Source organism: Myiozetetes cayanensis, unplaced genomic scaffold, assembly GCF_022539395.1.
Source record: "Myiozetetes cayanensis isolate MyiCay16 unplaced genomic scaffold, myiCay2020 scf13, whole genome shotgun sequence".
NCBI classification, from domain to species: domain Eukaryota; kingdom Metazoa; phylum Chordata; class Aves; order Passeriformes; family Tyrannidae; genus Myiozetetes; species Myiozetetes cayanensis.
The window spans coordinates 13,247,169-13,270,620 of record NW_026086937.1 but is presented as its reverse complement, the minus strand read 5'-3'; the positions used below and the strand labels follow the sequence as shown (position 1 = coordinate 13,270,620).

The following is a 23,452-nucleotide window of genomic DNA, read 5'->3' as shown; positions in this document are numbered from 1 at the left end:
TTAAGTCACTGTCAGCAAGTCTCTGTCATTTTAGACTGTCAGTATCTGTTGTTGGGATCTGTGGGTGACAGTGACACACACGTGTGAGTCAGAAGCACTCCCGAACTATCACAATATGCTCAGGGAAGGAAAACAAACATCGGTGGAGTTGTGGGCTGCTGATAACCTTTTCTTAGACAAAGTTATAAGCTTTTGAGTGTTGCAGGCTGTTAGGATGTTTTCTGTTGCCCTTGATGCCACAAGGGAACCCCATAATACAATAACTCCTCAGAAAAACTATAAGTTACTTAGTTTGGTTTGTGGGGAGTTGGGATGCTTGAGGGTCTCTGGCTTATGCCAGCTTTGTTTCTGGTTGCAGTCCATCAGCCCTCTTTGGGGTTTCCAGATCTGTCTGGGAGGGATCCTGTTTTGTGTCTTAAGTGGGTTTATGCACATGAGCATCCTCTAAGTAGGTGCCATTCAGCACTTGGCTGCCTTCCTCCCCCTACTCCCTCTGCTCAGTGATGCTTCAAGGCAGGCAAACTTCTGCCAAGTCCTGGATGATTGTGCCGCCAGTGGAGTAGTTAGTAGAGATTAAATATGGCCATTATCTTTAGGTAATAAAGTACCAACTAACTTGCCATAACTATGCTGTTTAATGTCTATTAAAAGCCCCACATACTTCATTCACTGGGTGAAGTTTAATAGAAGTTCATTTAAGCATTTATTGCTTATTTAATTTAAAAATAAGTTGATCTCCACGACTGGAGTGACAGGTACTAAGGATTTAATTAACATTTAGTAAACTGTCCTGTTAGCTCTGAATTGCACAGTCAGGTCTTGTTTATGCATCAGTTTCTAATTCACCCCCGATTCCCCTCTTTTTTTTTGGACACTTGATCTTATTGTGGGGAGCTGCAGTTGTCTCTTTCTCCCCCTGCTCCTGATCACTCCTCAACAGGAGAGCCTGTGCATTGCCTTGTAGCTGGGGGCTGGAATGCTGCTGAGGAGCCAGGATCCAACTGCTTTATTGAAGGACCAGCTCAGACAGCTGGGCAAAGGCAGGTGGGGTGGAGGAGGCTGGAGCCCAATGGGGTGAGTAGTGTTGCACTGCGTGGTGGGGTGGATGTAGTCCAGCTCCAAACCTTCCTTAAACAGAGCAAATTTAAGATATCTCCTGTAGGCTTTTTCAGCGACGTGGCTGGCTGCATGGAACTCAGGTTGGTGAGGTTTGCGTTTTTGAAAGAGAAATGTTGGGGTGTTGTTAGAGGTGACCTGCAGGCAGTTCTGCTGCAGTTGCTGTGTTCATTGTACCCTAGCTGAGGTGGTTCCTGTCTCAGTAATGTGCACATTCATCTGCAATGTGCTGTATGCACTTACCCTAAAGAGTTCTCTGTTTCAGTAGTTTATTACCTCACTTTAACAGATTTGAATTACTCTACTTAGTGAGGCAAGCTTGAATGAAAGCAAGGAGTCTCCCAGACAGTGCAGGCAGCAGCGGCTGGGTTGTGAGAGTGATTGAATTAGCAGCTGATAAGTGGTTGTAGCTCCAGCTGCTGCATCATCATTGCCTTACTCCTCAGTGATGTTCCTGTTGCAGCTCAGCTCTGAAGGACATCAGCTGACTTGGATTTAACACACCTCATTGTTTGAGGTAGAGACTTGATTTGACTTGCATGGGATTAGGCAAATCTTGAGAGATACCTCAAGCTATTACTGTGGCCAAGACAAGCCTTTAATCTAGATTTCCTTAGAAAAATGGGTAGTGGTTGTGGCAGCCACGTGGCAGACCTGTAGTTAATTGCATGCACGGAACTGTGTTAAAAGAGTGGTGTTAAAGTTGTGAAGTCCAAGTGCTCCGGAGCTATGAAATGCCAGAATGAAGGTGGTTGATGAAACCTTAATTTCAGCCTCACCTGCAAGCAGATATTATGATATAGACAATTAATTGCCAAAGCACCTACTCTTTGTGTCCAGAGTGGAAGGTGATAATGAGCAGCTATTCAGTTGCTTTTCTTTTTGTGCAGTGTGTGGCCCCAAGCCTTATTTACTGCATACTATTCAAACTTGGGATAGAATGCAGAATTATTAATTTCCTTTGTATTTTTCTTGAGTGCATTTTGATCTTTCATTGGAGAACTTTGCAAGTTGGGGGAGTGATTTTTGTAGTGCCTTTCCAAGGTGAAGGAAAATTATTACTAATTTACTGATGGGACACAGAGACTTGGAGAGAAGTGAAACTAGTTGTCTCATATCACCCCTAAAGCTGCAATCATGGAGAGAAAAAAAAAATAGATCAGAATTGTTCTCCTACGTTTGCAGTCATAACTGATAATAAAGCAGAGAGATCATTGGAAAGAATTGTTTATAATTACAGACTGAAGTTAGCATCCTTACAACTCAACTCTGGAGATTAGTCTGAACTGTTCTTTGCAGTGATGCCTATCTTTGCAGTCCATCTCCTCCGTCTTTTCCACTTGTACCTACCTCTTATGTGTTATCATCATTATCCTTGACCGGGGGGCAAGATCTGTACTTATCTTGCATGTGTATTGAAATGCCTTGATTAGTGTGAAAACTGGTCTTAGCCTTTGGCATTTGGAGGCTAGAGCAGCTTAATGCTGTTGAAGCTGAAATGTGGTGGTGAGCAGGTCCAGAAATGAGCCACGAAAATGGTTAAGGTTCAGGTGGTATTTATGTATAAAAACATATTTCAAGGAGTAGAAGTAACGGGGACTTCACATCATCTGCTCTGCACTTCCTCGGTGGCTTATTTTCCCAGGTACAGTATGACTGACATTTTTTAGGGTAGTTTAAGCTTCTCTTAAAGCTGTGGTGCTTCTCTATCACTTCTGATCCTGCAGGCTGTTTTTTGGGCAAATGAGAATTATGCCTTCCCTAGAACAGTTCCACTTCAGTGCTTTTTCAGAGAATCCATTTCTTTTTCGAGTTCTTTGGGATGCACAGAGCTGAGCTTGGAAAACACAGCATTGCATCTTTGCCATTTAAGGAGGTCTTGGTGAACCTTCTGCATAGTAAGTTTGAAATTCAAGTGTATGAGTAATCCAGCTGAACTCTGCAGCTACTTGGGTGCCTGAAGATAAGCAAGTCTTTTAGCACTGTCCTGTACCCAAATCCTAATTTGCTCTCAAGGCAGACAGAGGGGGAACAACTGAAGAGCAGAAGGGTTGAAGTTACTTAAGGAGATGTCTGACTTATTTTCTGTTGGAATGACCGTAGCCTTGCTGCAATGAAGAGTCAGCCTCATACAGTGTAGGAGGTCATACTGTGAGTGGTGCAGACATTTGCAAACTTTGAACAGTGGCATTAAGCGATGAACTCTGGGGTAGAAGCATATTTTAGAAGTTAGGAATGATGCCTTCGACCTCTGCGTTGCTACAGGAATGATTGTGGGGTACTTGAAATGTAATGCCTCTTTAAGTGTCTCCCTCTGCATCCGAGGTTTGGCATTGAGGCCAGAGCAGGAGGTGAACTTAAAACAATATAACTGAGCATGCCTTTCTAAGGCACTCTGCCCACCCAGGTACTCGAAGTGTTTGGGTAAAAGGATGGCAACTCACAGAATGCCTGCACGCCTCCTTCCATGCCTTGGCACAGTGTGTTTTGCTCTGTTGTGTGGGAGAGCTGTGAACTTGGGGTGTGTGGAGGCTGGGGAAGTTAGTTTAGGAAAAGAAATTTTTGAGGACTATATCGTAGCATGCAAGAAGCTCGTTGCTTTACTACATGCAAGGATCCCTGTAGGGGGTGTTCATTTGCAAGTCACTCTGGATGAAGTTGGTCCCCATGCCCTCACTGCACACACAACCTACAGGCAGTGTGTTGTGGGCACTGTTTCTGCAGGTAGGTATCAAATGTCTCTGAGCACGCAGGGCAGATAGATTGGCATCGCCTCAGCTTTGCACTGCCGGGTAGTTGGCTTGCTGTGCTCTACCCTGGGATGGGATAGAGAGGATACATGCTCTGGTGTGTTACAATGATCATCTATGCTAGTAGCCCTCGGCCTCTTTCTGGGCTGTTGTATGGGTATCCACACCACACTGCTTCCCTGGATGCCATAGCCCAAGCCTCCAATCTGTGTTCATCTGCACACCTGAGGTGGTGTTTTAGTTCTTGGGTCATGCTTTCATGTGCAAGAAGTCCAAGCAAAAGTGATCTAGTCCAGCTTTGTTAGCTTCAGGGCAGCTGTCTGTCTGTGTCGGCTGTTCCCCATCCCTTGAAGGTTGAGTGCAGTGAGGCACAGGCAACAGCTCTGGATAAATTTCTTATATCTCAAGTGATTTGATCCATACCTGATTAAAGGTGTGCCCACTTCCGTGGGTACAGCTGGAGGTACAAAGGTAGCTGTGTATATTATTAGAAAGTCACACATTGGCTCATCTGGTTTAGTTTCAACTCTCTTGGTAGATGCACCTGCTAGAGTGGGAATATTTTTTTTGGTGTGTTTTGGTTGTGCAAAATCTACCTGATATGTAATGAAAGTGATTCCAGATGCTCTTGATCTCCAGAAAGGCAAGGCCTATCTGTCTAATGAAAGACATGAGTAATTCTGGGTGTGGTGTTGGTATACTCCTGGGTTCCTTTCGTCCTTCATTTTACTTCCATATCCCATAGCCAACATTTTCTTGTGTTGTCCATATCTCTAAATTTTACTATCTTGGACTGAGCCTGTCACTTGTTTTGCTACCCAGAGGAGAGTAATGAGTCTGGCAACCTGTGTGCGTCAAAGTCCTGTGAACCCAAGCAGAGAGCACAGGCTGCACCCATGGAGTGACATCTGGCTCTGAGGAGGTCCTGCCCTGGGAGATGAAGATAAAATGGAGAATGGTAAGAGAAAAGCAGAAAGATTGACTTGGGGACATAGTGACTGATGATGAGGGAAGATGACAAGGATGTAAAAAGTGTTCGTTAGTAGAACGTGACTAAGATGAAGATCTGATAAGTATTGAAATGTGTCTCTGGAGGAAAGGGGAGCAGTAGCTTCTGTCAGAGCAAAGCTGTATATTTAGGACTTGCAACTTGGTGCAAAGCAATTCTGGGTCATGGGAACACACAGCTCCTGTGGTCCTGTCACTGCAAGCCATTGCCACCTATAATACCTTTAATAAACATGCACAGTTCGATCTGAAACCTACTTGGGCTCTTCCCCATCCTTCATCTCCCTCATGGCTGTTTATCACTGTGGTTTCTGAACTGTGCATATACTCACTGTCTCATTCCTGAGCCTGCACTAACAGGAGGCCTCTGTGTGAGGGAGGGACACCCAAGTGAAACGTGAAACTCGATGCAAAGTCCCTTGCCACGAGGAATTTGGGTGGCTGATCTGCTGCAGCTTGGTGTTTGGGAGCGTGCTGGAGATTCGTGGGCTGTGTGATCTGCAGCCCTGGTGGGACGCCAGAGAGTGGGATGGAGTCTTGAGGGAAGGTGGGTTTCTCCTGCAAAGGGCAACCCCCACGTGGGGGTTCCTGGTGGAACTGCACTTGCCCAGCTTGTTAGCAAAAATCAGTTGTGCATTTGGATGAGGTGAAGCAGAGGAGGGGAGCAGTATGACTCACTTTAAATAGCAGTGACCAGAAGCAGGCTATAAGCTATAGGTGACACCTCATGCCTCCATCCTAAAACAGTAAAATCTGTCAGGGGAGATACAGCCATACGTGCAAATACAGTATGTGGGTTTGGGTCTTGGTCCGTTATTCACATGCATAAATAGGTCAGCCCCTTCCTTACTCTAGCATTTGTGTGTGCTTCACAAATACGAACCAGCTAATCTCAGCAGATGTTTGTCAGCCTCTTGAGCCCATAAGGAAGTTAAGTATCATTGCAGTTTGCTAGAGATGCCCAGGATTCCAATAACACCTGCTGAAAGAGCCCCTTGGAGCTGTATGTATTGGTGGCTGTGTGGGCTCAGCTCTGCAGGACAGCTGCTGCCACTGCCTCAGGCTGCTCTGCAAGGGCCAGTCTGGTCTTCCATTGACATCAAGACACAACTTCCTTTAGTTTTTGAGGGGGAATGGGATTTTACGATATGTTTACACACTCAAACTTTATTAAAATCTAGTTGAAAGGAAGAAGCTGTGGATTTTTCTTGCTGCCTACCTTTGTTCATGTGCTGATGCGCCCACCTTCTTGGTGGTTATGTGAGAAGTCACGATGCTCTTGGTTGGCCTGCATCCTTTACTTGCCTCCCTCTCTTTCCCCAAGTGTGAACACTTAGTTGCAAGCTCTAACACCTCGGAGGTCAAGCAAGTGATGTGGATGTGTGTTGCTGAAGTGGCTGTTTATTCTGTAGTTGTCTCTGGAGTCTCCAGTTTGTGATTTGAGAAGTTCTCAAGAAGGACTGAGGATCACACTTGTTTCTTCTGGCCTCTATTTTGTGCTCTGGCTGTGTGACTGTCCTGATTTTTCAGACAGAGTTGTAATTATAAGGCTGCTAAATGGAGTAGTGGGGGCAGCAGTAGGATAGTTCTGGATTACTAATAAATCAAGAACTTTCCTTAGTTATTTCCTCACTCAGTTTCCATGAAGCTCTGTATACCAAGGTGTGCTTCTGTCTTCTCAATTAAAACTTCCTGAAGTCTCCTCAGGTCACAGATCCTACCAGTTTTTGCCATTCAGCATCTCAAGGACAAACCTTGGATATCTCCTGTGATGACAGAGGCTTTGGACTGCTCCTCCTGTCCCTCATCACTGTGAACCTGTGGCTGTCACTTCACTGCACCAAGTGTGTGCATCTGACTCGCCCTGTGCTGCCGGCTGCAGCTGCCTGGCCTTTTTGTCTGCATTAGTTTAATTGACTGAGGAGCTTGCACGGGAAGCTGTCCATCCCTGTGGTAACTGTGCTTGATGATCAGAAGTTATTCTAGGGATGAAGGACTGGTACAGATTTGTTTTCCTTGGTTGTGGATCTGCAGCCCTTAATTGTTCATATGAACTGATGTTAACTTGGTTTACCACTAATTAAAAACCAAAAGAGTATCTAGTCCTCTCCAAAATAATTACCGTCTTTGGTGAAAGGGAGGAAGCTCTGCTGGCTTCCTGTTTGTTTCCAAACACCTTCATTTTGCCAAGTTACTTTGCACTGGCCATGGTGCATGGAAGGGGCCTGGTAAGGGCCAGCAGCTCTCTCCTGGTGCACAGGGAGTTTGTGCTTGAATCCTTTGTCCACTGTTGGACCAAAGGGTAAGTATAGGAAAAGAATGAGGTGATAAAAAATCTTATGAACCTAATAATTGCATTTGGGGTGGGAGGATGTGTTTTCTCAGTGGAAAGCCATTAAAGGTGACAGAGGTGCATACACCCTGTGTGCTGGAGCATGTTTTTATCTTGATGTTTTATGGGTTAAAAACCAGCAAGAACAGAAAAAGGTTTTGACTGTGTGTGTGCTCACTACCAGGAATTCCAGTTCCTAGATAGTTTGGTTTCTATCAGTAATTGGTTTCAGATGCACATTAACTTTGATTCACATGTTGCTTTGGGGAAGGTGTCCTCTCTCCTTTCTGTTTGCTCAGTCTCTGCCTCTGTCACATTTTTGCCATGACTGGGACTGGGTCTGCAGCAGAAGGAGGGCAGGGGGTCTTCTCCCTTCATCTGGTCCTGAGTGCCCATGCAAGTGTTTGTGTTCCTTATGCTCCCTCAGTGCAAATGGGCAGGGTTGTCCAATGTCACTGCTGGGTTGAGGGCTGAAAGGTGTCCAGTCCAAAGTGCTTGGGCTCACTGGAAGCAGGGCCTGGGGCTCTGTGACTGCTGTTTGCTCTGTGGGTGCAAAGACAGAAGCAATTCTCTGGATTTGATATTTATTCCCACTGTTACCTTGTGGTGGGGCTTAGGCCTCCGAGTGTCAACTGGGTAGGAGGAATTGCTGTTTGGGCAGCAGTCACTGGATAAACATCCTTCCTCTCAAAGGAATGGTACAGGGATGGGCAGGAATATCCCAGGTTCAGAGGCTGGGGCAGAATCAGCTTCACTCATAATGCTCCATAGATGGATGTGCCTGACCTGCTGTGGAGGTTGGTGATGGCAGCTGTGCCCACTCATCTGCAATCCCTCCTTTTGCTTTCCTACCTTGGAAGGTGAGTCTTGTTCACACAGGGAGTGTTCCTAAGGTTTCTGTGCTCTGCTGTGGGATGTGCAAGGAGCAGCAGTGGGACTGTATTTTCTTAATCTGCATGTTTGATGAGGCAGTATCTGGCTATGCCCCTAGCAATGGGTTTTTTAATGCAGATCAAGTCTCCTGTTTTAATTGACTAAGAAAAGAGAACTTGAAGAGGGTATGAACCCACGACCTTGAGATAAATAGTTTCTTATTGAGTTCCTGAGCCCCTAAGCCACCTCCTCTTGTGAGAGTAGCATGGTTTAATCGAAGGTCAGAGGTTTTGTCACCTCTGAGAGCCTCAGAAAAAGAGGGCGACATAAGCGAGTTCTCCCTAGTCCTCCGTGACTGCAGTCATTTTTGGCCTGTCAAGTTCCCATTGAGCTTGCTGTGCGTGTCCCCAGTTCCTAGATGATGGCTCTCTTGACCTTCTCTGGTCTCTGTGAATGCTGATAAAGACCTGGTGATCAAGTCAGCTGTGTTCCTGGGGGTTGTAACTAGATATATGGTGGCTATGGGCGAATGGCTTATGCAAGGCTGCTTTGAGCCTCTGTGTGCAACGTGCAGATTCACAGCCTTGATAGGACATAGTCTTCTCTTACCAGCTCTTCCCACGCAGCCTCCCACGGGTGTCTCCTGTTTCTAGGCTGAAGGCCAACTGTGGTATCTCACGCACTGCTGCGTGGTCAGTCTTGGCATGTGCTGACTTGTGCTTGGCCACTGATGCCTAAGATGTTGCAGTTGCTCAAAGAGGTCCCCCTCCATTTTATTCTGCATTTCCTTCTTGAGTGGTGACCGGGCATATGGCTGTACCCCATTTGAGAGGTGCGGTATTAGTCTGTATTCCTGACTGCTGTCACTTAACGCTCCTTAAGCCTGGCTGATGGCTGGCATGGAGCTGGTCTTGCTAGCACGTTGGATGCTGACTTCCTTGATGCTGTGCCAAGTCAGTCTTTTGAAAATATTGTCTGGCAAGTCCTGGAGAGATCTTTGTCTCTAAAAGCTTCTGCAGTTCCCTTCTGTTTTTCCCCATCACCAAGTGAAAAATAAAAACACTTGGCTCAATAACAAGTGCTGGCTTCAGGGCTGGTGACAAAATTCCTGCTGACAAACTTAGTATCGTAGGGTAGGAGTAGGTGAGGACAGGTATGATGGTGGTGTTATGCTGTTAGGTGCTCCTGTGAATCACACCAGCGAGACAGAAGAAGGTTGGAGAGACCTTTCTTGGTCTCCAGTGGTTTGTACCTTTGGTGTGATGTTGCGCTCACACACAGTAGCTAATGTTTCAACAAATAGATATGTGCTCTTCTGGAATACGGTGCTCTGAAGTAGCAGGTTGGAGGATATCATGTGGCAAACTCTTGAAAGAATACAGAGAATTGGTAGCCAAGAAAACTTTGTGCTGTGAAACTGTCAGGTACGTGGTAAGAAGCATGATCTCTTCCTGTGAGCACCAGTGAGATCCAGTAAGGGTGCTGACTGATGTGTAATTGTGAACTTTGCCATTCTGCAAACCAGAAACCTCTTTTTTTTTTTTTTTTTCACTGATAAACAGGAAAAGTGAACCAAATCATACAGGTCCAGGGGTTCAATTTTACAGTCGTTGTTGGTGCTGTAGGCAAATAATAAAGGAAATGCATTACAAGTCCAGTGTGTATACTTCTCAGTCAACAAGGTACAATGGCATAGGGGGACTAAAGCCTTTTCATCCTTTATTTTTAAGAAGAGGAAAGATGTGACAATACTTGCACTTACTATGCTGAAAAGTTATGTGATAAATCACAGTCCCCTTTTACAGGCAATTAATTAAACTCCTTTGATGGAAGGATAATCTGCAGAATTCCCATAGAAGTCTTCTGGTTTTCTTGCACAAGGTGATGGCTCTACCACCTTCCCTTTGCTTGAGCCTAAACCAGGAGGATGGGAGCTTGTATAGGGCCGGGTGCCAGGCAGCCATGTGCTGTCCTCACCTCTGTCACCTTTGGGGGTGCAGGGGAAGTGCATGCAGCTGTGTGTCATCCTGCAAGGAGATTACTGGGTTGCTGTGCTGAGATAGGTGGGTGTTTGGCAGCTGTGCTGTGGGATGGCATGTGCATGGTCCTGCTGAGCCAGGGCATTAAAATTGCCTTTCCTTCCCGTTGTCCTGTTGCTGTGTGAGCTGGAGACCCTCTCAGTCTCCTTTTTTCTATTTATTAGTGTCAGGCTGAGATTTGCACACCTCAGGGATGGTGGTGGTGGTGTTCAGGTGTCCTTTGGGGAAGAAGAGGGGCAGCACCTTTGTCTGCAGTGTAAGTCCAGTGGCTGTGTGTGATAGTGACAGCATGGCGTGTTATCCCAGAAAGCAAAGGTGTGTTATCCCACAGCAAAGCAAGGGGCAGCACCCTCGCCTTCATCCCTCCCCATCCCAGACTGGGAGTGGGGGCTCTATGGTATCAGGTCAGTTGCCCCATCACATAGAGGAAAACCATGAAGCATAGCCTCAAACACTGCCCATAATGTTTTTTTCTTTTTTATTCTTCTCCCATAAGGGCCTGATTCAATGAGGAGTCTGGCTTCCAGTTGCAGTTGGGGTAATTTAGGAACTAGACCAGCTTTTCAGTGTATTTTCTGCATGTCTCAGTCCCCATCTATGATGGAAGTCATGGTACTTTCTTGTTCAGAAGGTAGATGCATACACAGGCTTCTGTGGTCCTCCTAGTTTTCAGATGTAATAAGAGCATTTATTAGGGCTTGTCAGGATTGCTCCAGAATTTTTTATCTATATTTGGAATAAATGGCTCTGTTCTCAAAATGGAGCTTTCAGAGGAAATGTCAGCTTGCAACTCAGTTCTTGTTTTGTAAAGTTCTTGTTTTTCTATTTGTGATGGTAAAAACATTTGTTGAAAACAAAAATGTTTTCATGAAATGCAGTCAGTGGTGAGGCTGCTTTGCGCTCTGATGGCTTATTGCCACGTGTCCATGTTTACCTGGGCCTCTCTGCCACATCCAGGCTTTTTCCTTTTTTTCTTGAAGGAGTATGCTTCCTTGGCCTCTTTATCCAGCTGTTTGGAAAAAGGAGCAGCAACCCTGAGAAATTTTTCTCTTTTTAATACATGCTCATCCCACCTGAACGTGTTTGTTCCGAGGTTGAAGCTGGCTTGGATTGCTATTAGGATATAAAGACGAAAGAGGATGGCTAATGCTTGGAGGGGACAAACATTTCTAAACCAAAAAGATTTACTGGTCCTAGTTGATCATGCTTTTTTAAATGTCTCCATGAATTATAATGCTCTCAAAAATACCAAGTCTGACCACATGGGCACGTGAGTGTGGATTCCAGTTGCCTGCCAGCTATTTGTTGCTATTTTCAAATGATGTGGCCAAAACTGGATAAAATCTAAGCCTTGAACACGAATACTGTCTGGTCATGTAGGCTCTAAGTTTTAAAATTTTTATTTACAAATGGTTTTAAGGACAGCAGTAAGAAGGCCTGCCATGGTGCCAAGGGTTTCATTGTGCACCTGAGCAAGCTTGTGAGAGGGTGTCCTCTGCCTTCAAATTTTGACCATTTAAAACCAAAATGGTTCATGGGACATTATCCTTTATAATAAAACTTTATAATAAACCCCTTAAACTTGGCAGAGCAAACATGCACAAAAATACCATCTCTACCCTAGGAGGTTTCAACCTGAAGGTGGGCTGGAGAAGACCCTGGTCTGGGAGTGGGGACAACCAGGCACCTTCCTGCCCCCATGCCTTGGGGCACAGCACTTCTCTGCTCTCCTGGGCACTGTCAGTCTGGTTTTCTTGACTGAGCATCTCTAAGATGTGAGTGTTGTGTTAGGGCAGCATTCTGCTGGTGCTGCCTGGTGAGGATGGCCATTCTTTAGGGGGTGGGCAAATGGCATGTTTTTTTTGGATTGCAAAATGTTATCCTTTGTTTGAAACCCAGGCTCTGTGGTGCTCTGATACTGCATGAATACTTGAGAACAGGGAGCCCCTGGTGGTCTAGTGGTTAAGGGCGCGGCGCTGTCTCCGCCGAGGCCCGGGTTCGATTCCTGGTCAGGGACACTCCCCGGGCAGATGGAGCTCGTTAGCCCTGTAAGGCAATCTGTCTACGTCCTGAGGACCTCGCTGCCACCGTCCAAGCTCGCTTGGCCCCGGCAGATGAACCTTAGGATTAAAGGGTGGGCTCAGTTCCGCGCACACTGTGCCTCACCTAAAAAATCCAATGTGCAGGCTGGAAGGTGTAGAAACCTTCCCCGGATCTTCGCTAGTGAAGGCTGGCCATTATTATTATTACTTGAAAACAAAGTCAATTATCCTTGTTTGGTCAAGAAGCTGGGCTGCATTTGAGTGAGAAAGTGAAACTGCCTCCCCTTGCTCAGGATCTCTCTGACCAGGCTTGGTCAGACAGCAGACGGTGGGGGAAAGAGAAAAAAGTGAAAATAAAAATCAGTGAGACTGTTTTGAAAATCTTCGACTTACAGTAGACTGAGGGAGTGCGAACAGTGTGAAGCCAGTAGTTTGTGCTTGAAAATATGGGATCCAATCCTGGTGTCAGTTACAGACATGTAAATCACAGGCAACGCTGCTGGCAGTGATGGGGAGCTGCTGAAAGGTTGCTCCAGCATGGGACCCGCAGGCTTACTGGCATAGTTGTGCTGATTCCTCTCATTCCTTAGCCACCCTTTTTTTCTCTCCGTCTTTGGGCATTTAAAATAATAGGAGTGCAACGTGGCTGATCCTGCTTTTGGGTTGTTTCTCAACCATTGTGGCCCAGTGGTTCCAGCTCAGGGTGACTCCTGGCTACTGGGTAGGGCTGTCCGCAACTTGCTCAGCCTCTGTTTAAATGTGTTCTGCTCCAAATGATCTTTTCATTTTCTGTAATACAGCAGTCTCTGGGAGAGCAGGATGCTACCCCTTGAGTGCAAGTTGGATCCTATTCCTTCTGTGCTGGTGTGCAGCTGGAGTGTTCTCTCCTTTTCCCCCCTGCTCTCCCAACTCATTTCCCCCCTCTTGTTTTAGTCACACTTAATGGACCCCAGGACAAACATGAAAATCAAGTGTGACAGCAAAGATGCAAATGTGTCCCCTGGTCCCTAAGCCTGTGCCACTGCTGCAGGACCTTGCGGCTCCTGCGGGGCAATGCTGTAGCACCAGGCTCTGTGCCCTACAGCACGTAGGGGCTGCTAGGGAGTTTATGGGAGCTCATTTTCCCCGTTGGAGCTGATCGTCTGTGCTACAGCCGGCATCAGCCTTCCTCCAGGACAAGGGCTGGACCAGGAGCTCGGAAGTGATAAGTCCCATTATGGCTAATTTTGACACATGGGGTTGCGGTGGATTTGGAAGCAACCCCGTGCTGAGTACTATCTATGAGGGGTGTGTGCTTCCTTGAGGACTGAAACTCACTGTTCACAGCCACTGCTTTGCACCAGCACAGGATCTGACCTCCCAAAAGGCAGCAGCCAGGCTACTCGTTGTGGTGACTCCCTGAGCAGATGCCGCTGCTGGCAGAAGAGCAGAGGAAACGCATCTCCAGCTTTTGTTGTCTTGCGTGATCTTTTTATTAGATAACTTTGAATCGAACAGTTTAATTTTAATATATGAAGCCTGAGAAGCAAATACAGAAAACTATTAGGGCTGGATCCTGCATGTGTCAATGTCCTAGGGTAGAAAGAGGAGCCCCTGTCTCCATGTGGCTATGTTCAAGTATGACGCTACTGATTTATATAAGCTGAATTTTAAGTCAGATTTGGACTCTTAAGTTGAGGGGAGTATTTAAGGGATCCAGTTTTCCAGTGTGTGAGAATGTGCATACCTCAGATGGCTCCCTCGGTGCTGGCGGTGGCCAGAGCGCCTGAGGGTCAGGGCTCTGGCGGTGGAGGAGATAACGTGAGATTTCTTAGTTTGGGAACTTTTGGCCAGCAAATAACAAATATATTGGCACAGAGTGGGAAAGACATAAAAAGACGTATGTCAGAACAGGGCAGACTTTTAAGTGGTTTTCATTTAAAATGAAAAGGTCAGATTGAATGAGGTTGGCGTCTGGGGAACTGTTCGTGCACCTGCCAATCATACAGGGGGGACCCGTGTCAGTTTGTGCTGATGGCTGACTGGCTGAGAGCTTGTCTGTGCTTAAAAATTGGTGACTGGAACAGTTAAAATGACAATTTTCCTTGTGGCTGTCAGGTTGAACCATCTGCTTCATGAAGGAATGGAACAAAGGATCCCAGCATGAGGCCACTTTATCCCAGTTCAACTGGTGTTTGCACTTGGGCTTCAATAAGTACAGCTATACTGATTTAAAAAACAATAATAATAATAAACAGGCTCTGAATATTGGTAACACTTTCAAGTGTAAAGAAATTAAAAGTGAATGCAGCTTTTGAGTAGTTAGAAAAACAGTTGCTATTCAACCAGGCCATTGTGAGAAGTGTAATTAGCACTTGCTGAAATTATTTTCACAGGTAAGATTTTCATTTAAATGGATTGGGGTGTCTGGTTACTTCCATTTCTACGTGGCCACAGTAAAGTTATGTTTTTCTGAAAGTGCTGACTGCTGCTCTTTGAAACTTGGAATTCTTGTGGAGGTTTTCAACTGTCCATTCCTGAAAAATCTGAACAATCTAAGAAAACTCAAGCTGTAACAGAGGATTGATGCTTAAATTCAGGCATTGTAAACTACTGGGTTTAGATTTGAATCTGCAAACAAGAAAACATGCTTTCTATACTCTCCTTATGTGTTAAATTTATGTTTATTTTTTTCTTGAGAAATACTGGTTCTTACTGTCAACAATACAGCATCAATATTGTCAGCCAATGGGTGAATGAACTGCTTCTGATCATTATGTAACAAGGTGACGGGGGTAGTTGGTGTGGAAAGTAAAGCCAGGAAGACACAGTTCAATTAGCGAAGTCCTATCACTGACCTTGTAAACATTTTGTGAATTAAACCTGAGAGAGACAATCTCGAGCCAAGATTTTTTAAACACAAGTTGGTTCCCAGGAAGTATTGTCTTAGCTGGAGCTCCTGGAGGTGCTGTTATGAGTTGAATTGAAATGGTGTTGGAACCAGGGGGGAATGTTGTTGTCTTCTGCCTTTGCAGATAAGACCAAAGGGCATTTTGCCAGGAGCATGTGGGAAGGACCTAAATTGTATGTAACTCTACATCACTTTTAAATGAAAAGTAAACATACAAAACCATAATATTTGCTTGTACTTGTCTCCTCATTGATGAATGAAGAAAAATTGTTCTTTGGCTGAGTTCACCAGCAGTAAAACCCTGCAGTTACTCATCTTCATCCCAAGTCTGCAGTGAGTGGGAGAGGCCATTGCAATCTCCAGTTGAATTTGTCCTCATCACACCTGAGGGGAGCACTGATGGTCCTGGGAACTTTTATACCTGCCCATCACTGCGAGGAATCAGGGCTGGGTGCCGCTACAGGGACCATGGGACTGAGTGCAGCTCTGTCTACTCTTGTGATGTTGGCATAGTGGAGATCTACCACTACTTAGGAGATGCAAGAGCCCTGTTGCTCTCCTGGCTGCTATGGTAACAAGTGTGGCATGGGAGACAAGGGGTACTGGGGTGCTGGCAGCAGCAGGAAGGCATCTCGCTGTGTGACAGGGAGGAGGGACCTGGACTATGAGCCACCAAGACGCTTTTGTGTTTTGCTGCATGTTGGTTGTAGATTTGTGGGCTCACATGCACTCTCATGAGCATTGCAGGTAAAACAAATGCAAGTCTGAACTGAGCTTTTCCATAGTTACAACAACAAATAGCAGTAACTTTCTCTGCTGAGCTGAGATGACAAGCCAAGCCTGTGCTTGTCGTGGGCTGAGACAGGGCTGTCAGAGTGACCAGGATGTGGCTGAGAGGGAATGCTGACTGGGGGCAGGAAGGAGTGTGCGATTCAGATGCTGCTGGTCCCCGTGGGCTGCACCCTGCCATGTGTCCTGGCATGCCAGTTCAAAATGGCGGTCACGTGGCCTGGTTTTCCCCTCTGCTCTACCTTCATCTTCTGCAGAAACAAAAAACCAACACTGAGCTGGTCACATCAAGAAAGGGTAGTGTCTACTTCTCAGCTATCGGAAAGAGTGAGACAGTCCCCAGTGGTAACTGGGCAGAGCTCCTTAGAAAAAAGACTGTGCTGAGGGGGAGGGCTGGGGGTGTAACTCTGCTTACAGCTCACCCCCGTGAGCTTCAAAATGCATTAGATGATGCCTTCTAGCTCCCTCACTGTACCTGAGGTCAGGGAGATGAGTGATGGATTCATCCTGTTCTACTATTTTATGCCTCATTTTGCATCTCCTTGTCCCTCCCCCTTCTCAGTGGCATTAAGAGCAGTAAAGGAGTAGGTGACTTGAGGAGGTGTGAGTTGTTGGCCAAGCTATGGCATCTGACGTTTCTGGTCATTGCTGGTTGTTAGCCCAGTTCAGGGTGGTTGGGCTTGCTTTTGGGGGTGCTGAAAGGAGTCCAGGAATCTGAAGGCTTCTGCTTAAGAAAGCTGGGGAGGAAAATGCTATGTTTCCCAGAAGCTGTGTGGGTTAAACTGCAAGTTTTGGAGACAAGCCGTTGGGAGGCCCATCCAGTGTGCATCACTTGAGTGTCTCTCTCTTTGCAGGGCTGGGAAAGAAACCCGAAGTCGTGAGTCTGGAGGAGCCCTGCGTGTTTCCAAACGCCCTGCTCTGAGTTCATCCCACCAGTAAGGCTGTGCAGCGTGAGAACTGGTACGTAAACATGATTCACAGGCACAAGGGGCAACTTCTCAGAAGGATGTCACGCCTCTTCTGTCAGTGGCACCTTGTTTAGGGATCTCAAAGTTTGGAGGGGGAGTGGGATCATTGGGAAAGAGGAGACAAATTGATGGTTGCCTAGCGGTGCTTACACCCAGAGGGTTTGGTGGGGAAGGGCTCAGCAGTGAAAAGCTGTGAGTGTCCAGAAGTCATTCCAGGCTATGGTGCTGAGGCTTTAGACGTGCTCTGCTGAGCAGTGTGTTGTGTCCCAGCACGCATGGATAGGAGCTGTGGGGGTAATGACAAATGCACGCACCAGAAATGCAGATACACACACGCTGTACAAGTGTAGGCGCATGGAAACAAAGATGGCAATGCATATATAGTATATACTATACAGTGGCATATGAGAGCTTGGGGGTGTATATACCAAATGTCTGTATATACTATATATGGCGATAAAAGAATGCATATGCATTCATGTTCTCTTTTTTTTTTTTTCTTTCTGTCTCTTCTGTCTTTCTGTGGAGCTGTTGCAAAACTACCAGATTCAACCTCCTGGGAAGCCTTTTTGGCCAAGGTTTTACAAGCCAGCACCTGCTTTGCCTGCCTGACTTCTTTCTATATTTATTCCCCTGCACCCGGTTTTTGCCTTTGCCTGTGGAACTGTCGCAAACATTTGTGCTGGCTTTTGGCTGCACAGGACTTCAGCTTGCAAGTCCTAAGTCTGCTTTTGTGCATGGAGGAGGGGAGTAGGAATTTGTGTGTGTAGTTGTGCATGTGAATGTATGAGCATCCCTGGTCCTTGCTGTCTGCATTATGTGGTCAGTATCCCTGTGATGCTGCAGCAGTCCCTGTGTTCTGTAAGCCAGGCAAGTTGTGCTCTCTGCCCCTTCAAGATGTTTTTATGAATCAGATATTCTCAGTTCTCTTGCTTATGTAATGTCATTTAAATGAAATTAGCCACGCCTGATCCAGTGGCTGCTTTATAATGATCTGTACTGCTGTGCAGGAGACTTGAGTTGGATTTTATTCCCAGGACCCCAAGATTTCACTTCCCAGCCTTAGAACTGTGGCAAGGAGGGGGATTTGTGTTGCCAGGTAGCAGGGAGCTCCTGGTGAGGCTGTGGTTGGACATGGATGTGTCTGTCCCTCTGTTTCTCTCCTCTCTGTCATTTGGGGTGGAAGGTGCTCTGTAGCAGAGGCACTGAACACCAGCTCAGTTAGGTACCTCTGATTAAAGTAAGCACAGGGAGAGAGTATAATGCCATTTCAGCTGGGAAATGGAGGGGAGATCCTAGTGCTGTCTTGGGGAATGTGAAGCTGCGGGAGTAGCTGCATTGTGAGTCTCCCATGAGCAAATGCTGCTTGGAGGAGACACGTGCTCACTCCCGGTCTGATGGGTACAACTTGCACATATTGAAAAGCAGCACTGGGCTGCCTGCCAGGAGCTGGGAGATGGCTTGTCCTCATGTGCTCAGGCCCCTGAGCTCCCACCCCCTCTAACAGCTATATTTATTTCTGACACGGGAGTCCCTCTAAGGTCACAAAAGCATTAGGCCCAGGTTTCAGCCTCAAGAGCCATAAAACGTACCCTGCTTGACCCCCCGTGCAAAGGCAGAGGCAGTGTGAGCAACCCACATTCCCCTGGGTTTCATTTCCCTGTCCCCTCTGTGTGTGCCACTGCAGCCTGCATTCCTCTCCCATTCCGTAAGCCCTTTGCCTCTCGCACTGACACAGCTAATATTTCCCTGCTGGCAGGGCAGGCGAGGTGGTGGCATTTAACTGTTAGGGAGAACTTTGATCTGTTCACGCTGTAGGACCCCAGAGCTGTAAGGGCTGGTGCACGCCTGTGGTGCTCTTCCAGGTGTTCCCCTTTTGTACTTTGGCTCCCTTTCTTGACAGATAATTCTCTACTTCATTCCACTGCTTGTCCTTGCAAGAAGCAATACCCTAGGAATTGTTTTCTACAAGGGGCTGGAAAACCGAGTCAGAATTCATAAGACTTGCACCTACCTTACCCTTCTTACCTTAGTTTTTGAGTATTTTCTTGCACAGTCACTACAGTGTTCAGAATATCTCCTGTTTCTGACCATGGAGAAAGCTCCTGGTAGCCCTGCTGCTAGCTGGAGCACACAGCTCTGGTAGAGGTTTTAGTGGGTTTTTTGAAAAATAATTAATCAGCTACCCATTGAGAGCTAGTCCCAACCTGCAGTATGTTGAGGTTGTCCTGGTGTACCACTTAGTGCCACTTGGACTGTTGGCTCTTTAAAGCTGCCTTCAGGACTACCAATGTAATGAACATGTGCTGTTGCTCTCTGGCACGGTTTATTTTTTTGCAGCGATAGCAGTGTAACACATGTGGTTTGTGTTCTAAAAGGAGGAAACTTTGTTGTCTTCTAAAGCAAGGGTTTACATGTTTTCTTGTCATCTGTGATAGCGGGTGCTAAACTCTTGCTGCCTGACCCCTACTCAGTTACTGGAGGTAATTGTAGAGCCTCTGTCAACGCAGCTCCTCCCAAAGCCTGTGCTTCAGCACCAGTGGAAGCCAGATGTACTAAAATGTCGCTTTTTACAGTTTGTTTTGGCCATACATGGGCAGAGTCAGCTCTGGAATTCCTTCCCTATAAATTCAATAGCATCTTGTGGGTGGTGCTGGGGAATCACTTTGGTCTGGTTGGATCGCCTCGCCTCAGCAGCCTGTTCCCCTTGAAAATGTCCTGCTTTGCACATTCCTGAGAGGCTGCCTGCTCCTGGAGCGATGGCTGCAGCTCCCAGGAGGCTGTTGTCCCATGCTGGCAGGCATGGTCACTCCCCTGCTGCCTGCAGGTCAGCCGTTGCAGCCGAGGACTGATGCTTGTGGGAGCATTGGCATGGGAATATTGCTCTGGTGTGCATGCAGGCTCTGCAGGGACACGTTTTACAAAGCACCAGCTCGATGAGCCAGATAGGGGAGATTTCCTTGCACCAGATGAGCAGCCGGTGTGGGATGTGGCAGCAGGACCTCTGTAGTGTGACAGAGGGCTGAGCCTTGTCTTTTCTGATGCCAAGCTAGTGGTGCTATAACCACAGCCTGAATTTTCCTATTTGCCTTCAAAGAACACTCTAAAAAGTAGTTCTGCAAGTTTTCTGCTGGTGAGTTGAGAGATGAGAGAGAGGTTTCTTTCAGGGGGCAAAGGGCAGTGACTCCTGGAGTTGCTCCCATTGCATCTTCCCGTGCATCCCTGGGAGGGGGCAGAGATGCAGTGTCACCCACTGAGCCAGTAGCCTTCAAAGCACAGTTCAAGATGGTGACATGGGGCCCCATGACCAGGCTGTGTGTAGGTCAACAAAGGCTGCTCAGCTTAGGCTTCAGAGGGGCAAGTCATCCCGGTGCCAAAGCCAGGGAGAGAAGGGTGATTTTTTTTTTGACATCCTTTGGAGTTTTGATCTCCATATTTGGAAATGTTTACCCATTGCTCTGATCTATTGCAAGGGAGGGGAGGTGACTCAGGGTCTGGTGGAAGCAGGATTTGAATTCCTGTAGTAAGGTTTTTTTTTAATCCCCCCCCTTTCTTGTTTTGGAAGCTTGTTGTGGTCAGTTTTCAGTTCTCTCTTGCTCCTGGACCTTGTTCTAAATTTGATCTGCTCGAGAGGGAAGCGTGTTAACGAAGGAGCTTGCCTGGATGCTGGTAAGTGCATCACTGCTGTTTTAGCAAGCAACTTGGGATTTTTTTTTTTTTTTTTTTTTTGGTGTTGTTTAGTCAAATGGATTGCATCAAACTGTGTGCCTTGCTGGTGGAGACAGGCATGTAGATCACCAGTCAACAGCAAGGGACCCAATGAAACCTTCTGTAGTAGGGAAAGATAACTTAGTGGATTGGTCTCAAAGACAAAATGTTTCTTCAGGAGTAGGTTTAAAGATAATTTAAGCCAGCTCCCATTCCATCACGCTCTTCCTTTTAGTTTCATTGGTTAATGCAGCAAGGCAGCAGAGCACTGTAGAGTTAAATAAGTATATATGCATGTGGTCAGCAAGGAAAACATAGCTTATGTATGATTTCTGTCTCTTAAGCAATAGTGTGTGTTAAAAAGGCTGCATAATGCATGGATATATTTCTCTCAAATGTTAATATTTAACTGTTAGTTGAAGTTTAGCTACTGTAACTAGATAAAGTTTCAGTGTTTGTTTTTTCGTGTTGTTCTGTATTTTTCTATAGTGTGAAGCTTTTAATCTATCTGATATTGTAGCTGGCTGCTTCTCTTTTTTTGTTTTTTCACTCCCCTTCCCTTCTCTTTTCTGAAAGGAAGCTGCAGTTCATCCAGACAATCAGGGATGTGAGGGTAACCTGGAAGATGCTCTGCTTCTCATTTTCCCAGCTAAAACCATGCTGGGGAATCTGGAGCAGAGATCCACCATCCTGCATTCCTCTTGTCATTTGGAGCATGTAACATATATAGAGTGCTTTTAATGCTGCTCTGGGGGTTATGTAGCTGCTAGTCCTGCACCTCAGATGGAAGGCACTGCACTTCATCCTTTTACTTTGGAAGGAGCATTGGTGACAACTCCTTTATAGTTCCCATTGCTGGTTAGTAATCCTTGTATCTTCTCAGCCAACTGGTATTTTAGGCTGCTTCAAACCTGTCGTTATCATACTCTCTCTATTTTAAATTTCAGACCTTTGTTAGAAAGTTAAACCTCTTATCGATTTTCTTTTGCCCTTTTAAAAAGGGATTAATACTCATTGTGAGGTTTGGTTTTTCCAGAGATGTGGATTTGTAGCAGGTCCTTGAGGTACAAAACTGTCTGGATTATTCTGAACAGGGAAAGATAATTGGCTTAGTTTGCATGAGGATGTATGTGAGATAAAAGGCACTGGGCCTCAAAAAGTGGTGAAGGACTGCAGTGGGGATGTGTTGAGGGTTTGTAGACTTCAGCTACATTTTCCTTCTTGTTATTTCAACAAGCTGCTGGGATTACTGGAGCTTTGGGAGTCAGGGCCTGGCTGGACCGAGCTTGGGACCAGTGAAAAGGAAAGAACTGCTGTCCTAAAGCACGTACAGCCTGAACAGGCAGGAGAGGTGATGAGTTAGGAGATGGGGCACTGGGAATGTGTATAGAGCTACCACAGCACCTGAAGCCTCAGCCCAGCAACTTGCCAGCGGCCACCCATCCCTCTGCTGTGCATGGTGGTGCCGAGTTGTGGAATTCCTGCAGTGAGAGGGTGGTCTGTGTCACTCCTTGTGTGCTGTGCTTTGCCTCTGCGTGTGCATACATGATGCCGTGCTTCTGGTGGCACGTGGATGTGGCGCACCCAGGCTTCTCCAGCTGCTCGTGGCTGAGCTTGGTGTTTTGGGAACAGCACGGTGGGACTGGAAATGATGATGTTCTGTTCCCCTCACAGTTTCCTCCCTTTCCTGCTCACCAGGACAGACTGCTTGTTGGAAGACAAGGATGAGCAGTGCCTGGGTGCTGTAAACCAGGGCTCTGGAAGTGCTAGTCTGTCAAGTCTGGGGAAGCATGTTGTGACTCTTAATGTTCATGTGCTGATCCTTCTCTGTGCAACATCTCATCGCTGCGAGGACGTGACTTGAGAGCTGGATGGTCTGTGAAGGATGAGCTCCCCATGTACTGCCCATGTCCCTGTTCGTTGATGGGTGCTGGGCAGACCTGGGGGAGCTCTGGAGAACGAACGATGCCCAGCTGGGACTGCAGCTGCCAGGGCTCTCCATCTGGTATTTCTCCAGGACCTGAACAGATCCAGTGACCACTGATGCTAACCAGGATCCACAGTGGATTTTCTCCTGCTTCAGGAACAGAGCCATTAAGGGCTGACCTTGTAAATTAATACAGCTGACTAAAGATTTTTTAGCCTGGCACCAGTAAACACTGGAGTCTGAGAAGCCTTCCATGGCACTGGACCTCAAGCTGCTCAGATTGCTCCATGCTTGCCTTTCTTAAGCTTCTCTCAGTCACTCCTAACAATGTGTTAAACACAGAGGACTTGCCTTAGCTCCCATGTAAGGAGGTTTGGTTGGTAGCTCATCCTTCATCTCAGCTGTTCCCCAAATTGATCCAGATCTGGTGTTGTATGGGATGTGGCTAAGGGGTGACACCAACATTGTGTGACTAGAGTGCTGTGAGGGAGTTTAGTATGCACTAAGGGCTGGATGTGTGTACCCCTTGGGCAGGTAAGAGAAGCTGCCTCAGATAGCATGGGGCTAGCACACGTGGGCATGGAAAGGGTGAAGGTTAGAAGCCTCTGCACATTTGGTACTTTGCATTTCTTTAGGCAAAGGTTTCAGAGCTGCTAAACACTAAATAGTGCCTGAAGACTGAGAAAAGCAGCGTCATTCTGGTGTGCAGGCATAGAAACTAGGGCACTGTGTGGCAAATTCGGGAAAAGTATTCCATGTGATGGTTCATGCTCAGCTCTTGCAGACAGGTGGACACTTTGTGACCTTGTGCAGTGTGATACTGTTAAACCCATCTTGTTTGCTGTAATAAAGTCATACTTTTCTGAGCACAAAATATTTCTGCATTTATTGCTTAAAGGTAAACCAAGTGGCATTGAGTATTTCATAAAGCTGATCTATGTTGCTAGCTCGTGATGTGATCCCACCATGTATCATTACTTCAGAAATTTCCAGATGGCACCTTACCTAAT

General features: G+C 46.5%; 1 protein-coding gene across 11 annotated transcripts in view; it reads left to right on the top strand.

Annotated features, from left to right (window-relative positions):
• The window catches only part of LPP (LIM domain containing preferred translocation partner in lipoma), a 333,675-nt gene that overhangs the window by 5,514 nt on the left and 304,709 nt on the right, over positions 1-23,452 (top strand). For 3 of the 11 annotated variants that reach the window (XM_050308811.1, XM_050308810.1, XM_050308808.1), the window contains exons 1-2: positions 4,186-4,824; positions 16,694-16,799. The gene's annotated coding sequence lies outside the window, so the exon portion shown is untranslated. Of the gene's footprint in view, positions 1-4,184; positions 4,825-16,693; positions 16,800-17,335; positions 17,386-20,372; positions 20,477-23,452 lie in introns of those variants that run through there. The other 8 variants (XM_050308805.1, XM_050308806.1, XM_050308802.1 and 5 more) reach the window with 7 other exon arrangements.